A 12,022-nucleotide genomic window follows, 5' to 3' on the forward strand; every position below is an offset into this window, starting at 1 on the left:
GTGAGGGGTGCTGAGGGGCAGAAAGTGTAGGTACAGCAAGGCTTTAGTGACATCTGAGGTTTTTCCCATGTTCTTGGGTTGGGTTAGCATCTCCATCACCACAGTGACTTTGCAGCTGTGTCAGGACAGGCTCTGTGGGCTCTGTAACACCTGCTGTCCCCATATACAGCCATAATGCTGCCGGAGTCAGCATCAAAACTCCTGTTAGGGCCAATGTTCTTGAAACAGCTCCATTAAAGCTGAGCAAACTTCAGTATCTAGAAAAGATAGGCAAGCACTTACAGCCCACCTTTACTCCCTGTCCCATTTTGTCCCTGTCCCAATATGTCCCAGTATCACCAGAAGATGCAAAGAAGCAGCCAGTGAGCCATGCCTCAGTGTCTGGTATCTCCTGTAGCTGTTTTATTTGTCACAGCCCCATCAGAACAGATTCAGAAGAGGATCTCCATGCCATGGAAATACATCAGGAACTGTTCCACCAGAAGCCCCATTCGGTGTAATAAGGACCAGGCTAAAATATTTCGGACACTGATTTTCAAGCCCGCCCATGACAGCTTACCCAAAGGTTTGAAAAATCACTCTGAAAATTCAGGAGCTGCAGGGTTAACCTGGGGAAAAAAAAAACACTGAGGGTAGCTGCAGAATGATAGGGATGAAAGGACTTAATTTAGAGATAGACTGTGACAGCTTTGGACTGGGCTAGGAGCAGTCCTCCAGCAAAGGGTCAGAAGGATTCCCACAGAATGATGCAGTGAGTTCTTGGAACTTCAGGGCATGATTTATCTGTCTGGGGCAGGAGGATGTGAGGTTGGAAGACATGGGACTGCAGGATATGAGATTGGAGGACATGGGACTGGAGGGCATGAGGTTGGAGGTTGTGGAACTGGAGGACGTGAATTCGGAGAGCTGTGGTTGTTGGGCTCTTTGCTGCTCAATCCTTTGCATCCCAGAGCTGGTGAAGCCCAAAGCACCGTGCTTCCTAAATCTGAAGCTGTCATTTCCTTTGATCAGTAGGCAAAAGTGGCAAAAAAAAGTGACAAAGGGATGGGAGATGATGTTTCTGATGGTCTGCGCTGGTGCTGCGGTGTGTGTCCCCACATTAAATCTAAGCATGGGGGGAATTCAAGCACACTTTAAATTGCAGTGGGAGTGGGTCCCATTGCAAAAGGAGTGGGTGATGCTCTGCTCTCCTCCAGATCCCCCAGCAATCTGGGGAAACCCTCCTCCTTGCCTTTCCCCAACAATATTCCTAATTATTCCTAACACGAGCTTAAGCGGTGGCAGAAATCAGTTTATCGATTGAGTGCTTTGCACTCCAGTCTGGCAAGAAGAGGGGTGACATTTGGGTCCATTTTTCTATTTGGCGAAACCAGCCTGAGTCAGACAACTCTGCAGATGCGGGCTTGAAAAGATGATGCGTGCAAAAGGAGCTTTAAAAGTGGGTCGAACACCAGCACGAGAGGAGCAGTTCAGATTTTGGCACTGTTTTTATCAGGAAAGAACTGCCAGAACTGCTTGCAGGAAAACCTCCCCGTGTCCCTCCTCCAGCCAATACCCCCATGGTTTACTCTGCTGAGCTGTTCAGTTCTCAGTTTCATCTCAGCTTGAGCCTGCTTATCTCTGTCAGAGATACTAAGCAGAGTAACTTAAATATATACATAAAATAAAGCCATGCTCTGCTCAGATGCTGCTGCGGGATTTGGGTTGGAATAACTCAGTTTTGGGAAATGGGTAACAGCCTGAGCCAAGTGCAGAGTTCTGCATAGTTGGGAAAAGTGGGTGCAGGTGTAGGTGGAAAAAAGGCACCAAGTGTTGCCTTTCTGCCATGCCCCAGTGCCTCTCAGGAGGTGCTGCTCTTCTGGAGACTGTGCTTGGCCAGCAGAATGGTTCCCCAGCCCTGGCCCCTCTGTTTGGGCACTGCTGAAATTTGGCTTTGCAGAGAAGCTGGAACGCTCCCCTGAAAATTCAGGGGGTGTCAGTAAAGGATTGGGAGCCCTTTCTTTGTGGGAATTACCCAAAATGGGGACAAACTTGACCAGGTCATCATCAGGACAGTTGGATTAGATGATATTAGAGGTCTTTTCCAACCTTTATGATTCTGTGGTTCAGGAGAGCCCTCACTCCCAAAAGAGTGTCCACGCCAGTGCTGATGTTGCTCTCCAGCAGGAAGGTCTGATAGGAATAAGAAAAGTTGTCCTGCTTTACCCTGGAGGAGCACCAAGTAACAGAGATCCCAAAGCTCTGCAGCAAAGCCATTGGATTAAGGAGGTGTTGGTCGATGCTGTGCTCTTTGCTTCACTCCTTGTTCATCCCTCTGATCAGAACCACCTCTTAATGGATTTGGAAAAGGGAAGGATTTTAGACTGAACCATTCATAGCTGGAAAAAAAAACAAAAAAAAAAAAAAACAAAAAAAAACACATATTCTCCCTGAGAATGGGGCCAATAGTAAAAAAAAAAAAATCATCAAATAATCCTACATAGAGATCCTGCAAATCCCGACTACTGTCTGAATTCATTAAATAAAGACAGCCTCCAAGTGCAAGGAAACTATATCTGAAATGTTCTTTTTCTCCACACGAGCTTGGGAACGTGCCCATCCCTGCCCCGTGTATTTACAAAAGATATGGGTTTTTTTATTGTACTTTGGGATTAGCAGATATCCCTGGACTATAAAATACCCGACCGCAAAATATAAAGCAAACAGGGCTCTGCATCAGGGCAATACACGGGCTGTGATTTCACCCTGCAGAAACCTAAATTGCTCAGTGCAAATCTGACCTGAGCAAGCTGGCTTTGGTGCAGAGGGAACAGGGAATGCAATGGGGCAAATATGCACGCAGAGGGTCAAGGCTTGAGGATACGAAACCTGAGGTGCGCTTTTTAGGTCCAAGCAGTTGTTGTTTGGTTTCTGACCTCCTAGAAATAGCTCCAAAGCACTGCTTTGGGATCAGTGGGGTTATCCTTGGGAGAGCAGTTTGTCTGCAGTCCCAGCCAGGGTAACCCAGTTCAGACAGCTCAAGCAGGGACAGCTGTTGTCTCCATCACCAGACCACCAAGCAGCCCCTGTGCTCCCATGTCCATGTGCAAAATGATGCTGAGATCCCTGCCCTGACAGCATGAGTTGTCTCACATCTTTGCATCCATTGACTTGGCATTCGTTCTCTTCCTGGAGAAGAGAAGGCTCGGGGGAGACCTGAGGGCAGCCTTTCAGTATCTAAAGGGAAAGGAGACAGTCTCTTTAGCAGGGTCTGTTGTGATAGGACAGGGGAAATGGTTTCAAATAAAAGAGGGGAGATTTAGACTGGATGTAAGGAAAAAGCTTTTTTACAGTAAGGATAGTGAGACACTGGAAGAATTGCCCAGAGGTCGTTGATGCTCCATCCCTGCAGACACCCAAGGTCAGGCTGGATGGGGCTCTGAGCACCTGATGGAGCTGTGGGTGTCCCTGTTCATTGCAGGGGAATTGAACCAGATGGTCTCTAAAGGCTGCTTCCAACTAAAACGATTCTATGATTCTGTAAATCCATTCCTGGGCACCAGTAAGGGACCGTGGGCGGAAGATGCTGGCTGGAGGCTTTGACTCCATAGGGATGTGCTTGGAAATTCACTGCTCAGCCACCTGATGAAAAGCAGTTGAAATCAGTCCCTGATCTGCAGATATTTGGGGCATAGACATACACCCATCTTGTCTTGGTTTCTCAGGAGTTTGGCTTCATCTGATCCAACCCCTGTCTGGGAAGTGGTCCTCAGGTCCCCATCACTGCCAAGCAGCTCCATCCTCACCCCCCACTGCTGCAAGATGGTGATGATGTTCAGTGCATATTTACATGCTGATGAGACCGCCTTGCTGTTCAATCCAACTGGGCTCATCACAGACTTTTGGGCCCTGATTCCTCCCAGTTCCCTTGCTGTTGACCAAAGTGAAGACTCAACAGGCTCAGCCAGTGTTAAAGATCAGACATCTTGCCCTGGCACTGAGAATTCGCTCTCTCCCTCTGCATCCACATGGATGCTATAATAACCACGTGGATCCCAGCCTAAATTTCAGCTGACCTTGCAAGAACTGCTGTAACGAGGATGATCTTTGTGCTGCACATTTTGCAGGATGGTTCCATTAATAAGTGACGCTTGGAGCTGAAATGCAACCAGCAGAATTCCTGCCTGGGTCTGATCCTGAGCTTGCATTCGTCATAGGAACATCCAAACTCGTGCTTGCTACACTTGGCTTGACATTAACCTGTTGTTTCCAATGAGGCCAGGCTGACCCTTATTACTAATCAGCGGGGCTCTATGCTTTGGGAGTCTCCCTTCCCTGTGGAGGCCCAGCTTGGTTTGACTTCCAGAAACCTGATTTCCAAGAATGGAAAATTCTGGATGGATGACACCCTCTTATCAGGCTGTACTTTGATCCTCCTATTACCCAAATCTCCCTGAGAACACTCAGGCGATGCTTTCGTTGCTGCAATCTTCTGCAAGGCTGTCCCATCTTTCTGCCTACATATTTTTCCCTTTAACCAGCAACTTTTCTGCCCCTTTTCCTCACACTCCTCCAGCGTTCCTGGCTCGAAGCATTTCAGCAGCGCAGGGATTGTGCTATCCCTGGGTGAGAGATAAATATTTCAAGTGTTGTAGCTGGGGTAAAGGGAAGTCAAGGGGAGAAAGCCATTTATCTTCTCCTTCCCTCTCTCCTGTTGGGGCAGCCTTATATTTCAGAGAACACTGGAGGACACCAGAGTACAGACAGCAGGAAGGTGTTGGTCTGATGCTGTGACACATGAAAATAAACCCAATGAAACAGCTCAGAAAGGAGCGATCCCACTCACCCACAACTCCACCTCCTTCTGCTCCATGAGATGATTGAGCTCCCTGAGCTGGTGTGAAAATAACTCAGGATGGGAAAAGGGAAATAAATGCAGAAGGTTTGTTTCTGGGTCAGTGAATGGTGTCTGCACATCAAAGCTTTGGATGAGCTCCTGAGACGCACGAGGGAGAGATTGGGTTGCACCGGTGGGGGCAATAAGGAGAGCCAGCGATGTGTGCAGCTCTACCCTGACACCACACATCACTATCCTCCAGCATAAATCCCCCCACTCCTCCTTTTGACAGATCCACACCCCGTCCCAAGCCTGCTGTGAGGTCTGCTGTACTTTTTGCTCTTGGCAGTAAATGCACGCACAGCAAGGTGTGAGGAGCATAGGCTTCACTCTACCTCTGAACCTCACCTCCCTCAGCCAGACTATTTAATCATGAGCACCATTCTTGGCAGGGTTTTCATCTGGGCAGATGAGCAGTCTTCCAGATAACGTTCCCAAGTGCTGGTTCAGGATAACAGAGGGGCTGGATGTGATCTCATTCTCCATTTAGGGAAAAATGAGTTTGGGCTTGTAGGCATGAGGTGTGCCATCTTGCTTGGCTTCAAGACCAGGACACAGGACCCAGCCCCTTTATTTAGCAGCAAACAGGGACTCCCAAGTCTGAGAATTGGCCTGGAGACAGCACAGCCACCCAGACCTAGCCCACCTCTCTGACTCTAGCAAAGTACAGAACAAAGTCCAAATGCATTAGGAGTCATCATGTTTTTTCACTGTAAAAACCTCACATATCCACCGTTTTCCAGATAATGGGCTCAACCAGGGCAGACCTGGCCTCTTGGAAAAGAAGCCCCTTAGACTGGTGTATGGGGCAAGCTCTGGAGATAGCAGTTGCTGTCTCAGCACCCAAGGCAGGCTGGTTATCTCACTTCTCACATGGCTGCCCCATTGTTAATCAGGGTTCCTCGATGTTATCTTTATGTCTGTCTTTCTCTCTCCAGGCATTTCTGCGTATCTATTTGCTTGGTCTTGTCACACTGAGAGCAAGAAGCAGTCACAATTGCATCTGTAAAGGCAGATTTGAAAGTCACTGTGCGTCCTTAGAAAACCTTATCTTCCCTTTACTGAACTTTGGCTTCAGACTTAATTTCTTTTCTTTTTTTTTTTTTCATTTCTGTGTGATCTAACAGAAAAGCGAGCATTATGCAAAACTTAGCTTATTTTTACCAGGGTTTTAGGGACAAGGTGCTCTGAAGAGGAAGGTAGGGAGTTGCCATGTCTTGGGAGCGTAGCAGAGAACAAGTGATCATTTAACTGAGACCCAATGGAGTCTTGGGGGACTCCAACACTGTTTAGGACCACTAGTAACTCATTTAACTGCTGATCCTATGGATCCAAACACGTTAGGAAATTCCTAATCTCCTCCAGGAGGGAATTACCAGCAGCTCCTATTGTTTTGTAGTGCTACAAACCAAACTCAAGCAAAGTATTGGGATGATATCCATGAACTTTGCAAGCTATTTCCATCTATCCAACTTTTATTCCCTGAACTCCTGCCTCACCTCAGTGTTACCTTGACTTTCTTCCTGGTGTTTCGATTCCAGACCACTTTTCCTTTCAGACAATGAGCAGTTGGAGTTAAAATAGATTTGAGAAAATGGCCATGGCGAGTGATTGCAAGGAAATGACCTGTTTCCCCTTGCTGCACTAAAGAATAAGATCAATAAAGCAACATTATGCAGAGTATCTATTTCATGGTTAGCAGTTCCACTCAGCTCAGTGAAAATACTGGAAATTTCTTTTAAAAATAAAAGTGAGAGAGAGCTGATAAGAAGCTGAAGTGCAAAGAGATGCCCAATGCATACAATGTTGAAACCTTGTGTTGTGGGCTTACCAAGAGCCATCTGCTTATCAGACCTATTCACCTTTCAGAACTGACATCAGGGTTTTCTCCAAGCCTGTGTTTTCTTCCATTGCTCTTGAGGTTGTGCTGAATTAATTGCTTATTGAAAAATGACCTCTTCAGATGAGATCAGGAATTGAGATTTAGCTCTTCCATTGAATTTCTGCATGCTTTCAGGCATTTCTTTCTCTGTATATGCAGTAAAGGCACAGAGGACTTGTAGGGACATGGTTTTGTGACCATGGTGGGGATGGGTTGACAGTTGGTCTGGATGATCTTAGTGGTCTTTTCCAACCTTAACAGATCAATGATTCTGTGAGCGAAGGTGCATTTGGAAAGATGGCTCATTGTTATTGTTCTTCCCAGAAAAGAATAAAAGCGACAGAGATGTCTCTATAGGCGCAGAGGTGAAAAAGTGTTCCCATTCTAAATAACCACGCTCACTAAAACATATGCCTGCAGGTGGTCAGAGGTGGTCAGGTGCACTGCACCTAATTCAGACATAACTTGTTTTCACTTGAGCTGAGTTACCAGGACTGTCAAAGTCCCAGTAGTGTTTCCCCAGGCTAGCCACTGGATGGGGACAAAGCAGGACGGAGCTGATTCCCCATGCCTGGCTTTAGATATCAGCCATGCGTATTCATGCATCTCAGAGCTGCCTGGTGTCCTCAAGGGACCCACTCAGCCACAGAGCACCCCTCCTCAGGTTGTACCCAGAAGACACTGGATGGGCCTGGAGGTCTCATTTCCTCCGCTAGTGAAGGCATGAGGTTTGGTGCAAAACTGTTATGTATGCACGCCCATACAATTAGGCGTGTGGGCAAAACTCTATGTCTCTGACTCATGCTGCAGCATTGTTAAATAGTCTCGAAGCATCCCAGCATATAACCCCACAGCAGAGCACCATCTTCATCTCCATTTCATTTCCCACCACGACTGGTGTTTCTCTGTCAGCCTTTCACCACCACAATGAAGTGTGTTTGTTGTTTTTTGCCTCATTCCTGGGATCAGATTTTCTCTCTGATTTGCCTTAACCTCATCACAGAAACCACAAAGCTCAAGGGGCCAGAGCGTTCTGCTGGCATAAATCAGTGGTGTTCCTGTGGAGTACAGAAGGACCAAGAGTCTCATCTGATGTCAATCAGCATCACTGCAGGGAAATAAGAGAGCCAGGGGGTGATTTGGAGTAACCCAGCTAGCACATTCTGGTACTAGCCTCTTGGCCCTGGGTTGCCTCTGAATGGAAAGGGACAGGATTCTGCAAGCTGAGAAATCTGGTTGGATGACAAGCCCCCAGATTCCACATGCTTCTCCAAACCATGTACAGCCATGCTTCAGTAGCTTCTTTTGTGGCAGGCTGCCTTGTGCAATGAATGTCTTTTTGAAAGCATTTAAAGACGAGCAATTTGGGGGGAATCTCGGAGGGAGGGTATGTCACTCTTGCTTCTGGCTATGGTGGTAGTGGGAAGGATGATAAGCATGCTGGTAGGCTGGATTTAATTCAAACCACAGGACGGGGCTGAATTCAGCAGTTGATTTGGGTCCATTCTTAAAGGCAGCCAAATCATAATGTTTGAATATAGGAGATTTGAGCAAATTCATCATCAGTGTTTCAAGTGGACTGAGCAATAGATGGTTGCTTTTTCTTCTTTCCTAACTCACTTCTAATGCTGATTTTGTCCTGGCATTCTTTGGTGTCATGGACAGCATCAGTTTGATCAACAAATTGAGCTTAAGATGGTTTTTGCACATATTTTGTAGGATTGTAAATGGGAAATTAGGCCATTCAAAGTCACAGCTAATGTGTATTCCTGATTTACTCTGTCATCAGCAAAAGATGACTAAGGTTTCTGCAGGAGCAGGGGGAGGGGAGAGTGCTTCAGCTGCTGAAAATGGAACAACATCAACCCTTGTTTTTCACCCTGGTAAGGATCCAGCCCTGGTTTTGTGCCAACAAGTCTGCACACTAAGAGGATCTCCATAGGGGTCGATGTGGGTATGTGCTCAGCTGAGCTGACTCAGCTGACAGGGAGATAAGGTCTTTAAGTTACCCAGATAAGCATAACGATGGCCAAGCCAGAGGGTCAACAGACTGCCATCTATGAAGAGAGCTGGGTGGAGCCCTAGCAAACCTGGATACCTGACTCCTTTCTCAACCTCATTCCTAGATCCTACACACCCTCTAAGAGCACCAGCCTTAGTTATTGACACCACTAGTTACTCCCCAAGAGAATCAATTATATGTTGTCTCACTGCTGTGACAGTGGTCTTTGCTTCTCTTCTGGATTTTCTTGTTCACCACCTTCTCTTTTGCCTTTTGGTAACACTGTTTTTCCATGCTCTGTTGCTGGACCCAGCTGCCAAAATGGACATCTAAGATAAAATGAAAGAGAAGAACACTTCATTGAGGTATACCTCCTTAGGATTCAGAGTTAACACCTCGTAGAGAGCAAAGTAGGCAAAGATCTTTGGTTTATGCCTCCAAAGGCATCTGGTCAAGAAAGCCAAGTTTCCAAGGGCAATGCAAAACAGAAGGAGTCAGGAAGAGAAGGATGTTTGTTCCATCAGAGCCTCAACACGTGCATCCTCTGCCAGCCTACATACTACAAGGTCAGGGAATACACTGCTGCAAGGCTGGCAGTCACTGGAACAGATCTCACGTGTACAAATCATTCATTCCTATCTGGAAGCTTTGGATGAGACCACACTGACTTGGGTTAAAGATATCATGATAACCAAATGGATGTGGACACAGTTAATGGGGACAGAGAATGAGATACAGCTGATTTATTTCCTTCCACAGGACTAGTGTGGCCCCATGGACAGGGATACCAGACTGCAGCAGATCCTGCTCCATGGATGCCTGGCTCAATCTCTATTGCAGCTGCATCTGAAGCATTAACAACCCTGAAACAGGGCTCTGTTAGCACCTCAACCAGCAGCCGCCACCTTGTGCTCCTGAAGCACGAAAATGTCTTTATCCCTTCCAGAAGATGGATGGATACCCCCCTGCAATGTGCTCCAGGGTTGATTTGGCTCCAGGGCCACCTGCAATGGGGCTTTCTGTTCTGAGCACCCGCTCCAATCTGTTTCATCTCCCATTGGGGTCACCAAAGCTTTACTTCCCTCCAAGCTTCCCCCTACATCTCCTACACCATCTCTGCCCTCACCTCCAGGTGAGCACCATGTCAGCATCCCATATTCATGTTCCTTCCCTGTTCCAGCCCAGAAGGGACAGCAGAAGGAGGAGGAAGGGGGGATGCTGGAGCTGACCGGCTGGAGTGAGGACGTCATGCCTCAGAGCAGCTTGCACAGCACTGAGGGCTTAATGTGCCATAATCACAGAGCTGGCCTTGTTGTAACTGCACCCCGGCTCCCAGCGCTGCTGGCAGCTCCTGCACTCCCTGCTTGTGGGATTTTTTTGGAACAGATCCCCCCCAAGCAAAAGAAGAGGATCCTGAAGGGAGGAGGGGAGAGCACAGGGAGTGGGGTGTTGACCCGCCTTGGCCACAGACGGTTCTGGCCCTATCGGGAGGTGAATCAGGACATTAATCAGTATTACAGGGATTGGGATAGGGTCAGATACCTGTGGTTTGAGGCGTGCTGGCAGGGCTCAGCATTGCCAAAGTCATAATACCACACACTGCTCATGAAAGAGCAGTGCTGCGACGTTCCAGGGAGGAATGGTGCTGGGGGGGGGGGGGGCGGCAGTGATGGGCGAGGACTAATGGGGGTGGAAGGGTAAAGGTGAGGGGAAAAGGAAAAAAGAATAGAAAGAAGACCTCTCCATGGGTTTCCTGGCAGAAGAGCAAGAAGAGAGAGCTGCCTGCTTTATAGCCTTCCTGCCAATCCTTTGCCTTGCCTCTCCCAACTTCCATGCAGAGGGCTTGCTTCACATCCCTTCCCACAAGTTATGAGAGCATGCAAAATGACCAGAGATGGTAGAGGAGGAAGAGAATGCAGAACCCTGTGGCTGAGACAGGAACATAGGAGAGAAATCAATGAGATTCCTGTTCCTGGGAAGGTGGGAGTAGAGGAGACAATGCCCTTTCATTGTCTCTGTGATTGAAGCTGCTTTGCCCTCCAGGGAGGGGCCTATGTGAAATAGGCACCCTGTTGCTTCTGCCTTTCAGGTATTATAATATCTTAAGAGAGCTCTCAAGAGTTAAGGTTTGGGTCCAACAGTCTGCAGAGTTCTCCATGTTGGTTTCTCATCACATGTGATAGGATACAATGGTTGGGCTCACAGGATGGGATATCATAGAATCTTAGAATGGCTAGGATTGGAAGAGACCTTGAAGGTCATCTAGTTTCAAACCCTTGCTGCCAGCAGGGTTGCAAACCACTACATCAGTTACCACATCAGGTTGCTCAGAATCCCATCCAACCTGGCCTTGAACACCTCCAGAGTTAGGGCATCCATGCATCTGGGGATCTTCTATGGAAGTCAAGCAATGACAGAGGTATGAGACTAAGTGCAGCCTCTCCATCTTCAAGGGAGGTAGTCCAAGTTCCTTCCTTAGGAGGTAAAGATCCAGCAAGAATAGAGATGCTACAGCACATACCTAAAGAGAAGCAAAGTCACACCACAATATGGCTGATTTCTGTCCTTCAGACGTGCCATCAGCCACATCCAACCATAAGGGCAGGTTGCCCTACCAAGGCAAAGTCCAGGCCTGTTGGCTCAGCACTGCATCTTTCTCCTCTTTTTTTTTTTTTTTTTTTTTGTTCATTACCTTTTTCTGTTTTCATAGCTTTACTGTTGCATCTTTTAACCATAGTGGACTTTAAGCCATCCTCCTTTTTTTCTAGGACAATAATATTATTGTGTTTGTGGAATCGTGGTTAGAGATATCAGCAGGATGTTCTCAAAAGCTTCCTGGTTTCCATGAGCTCTGCATGCTCTGAATTTATGGTGCTAGTTGGCCTTGCACATCTTTTTTTCCCCTCTACTATGTAGAAAAATGCCCTTCAGACTCTGCAGTACAATGAACTGGTGAGGGTTTCAGGTGACACCCAGTGCTGTTGTGAAGAGAGACCCTGCCTTAGGAACCCATGCAAACTAACATATTCCCACAATTATGACAGCTGCCTAAAATATCATGAGATTTTCAAAAAAGGGAAGTTCTGTGTTTCTCTTTCTTTTTTCGTCCTTTCATTCTGACACTCTGGAGATAATCATCTCCAGCTTCTCTCTGCTACTATACAGGGAAAATGCTTGCTTTTGTTTTAAATGCAAGCTGTGTATCACCCAACACATGACTCCAGTAGCTCAGGCACAAAGAAAACCAGATTTTATAAGTATG

At 47.1% G+C, this 12,022-nt stretch overlaps 1 protein-coding gene across 2 annotated transcripts in view; it reads left to right on the plus strand.

Annotated features, from left to right (window-relative positions):
- PTH1R (parathyroid hormone 1 receptor) overlaps positions 1-12,022 on the plus strand; it is a 117,977-nt gene that overhangs the window by 1,337 nt on the left and 104,618 nt on the right. The gene's annotated exons all lie outside the window — the stretch shown is intronic.

Source organism: Meleagris gallopavo, chromosome 6 (assembly GCF_905368555.1).
Source record: "Meleagris gallopavo chromosome 6, MGAL_WU_HG_1.1, whole genome shotgun sequence".
NCBI classification, from domain to species: Eukaryota; Metazoa; Chordata; class Aves; order Galliformes; family Phasianidae; genus Meleagris; species Meleagris gallopavo.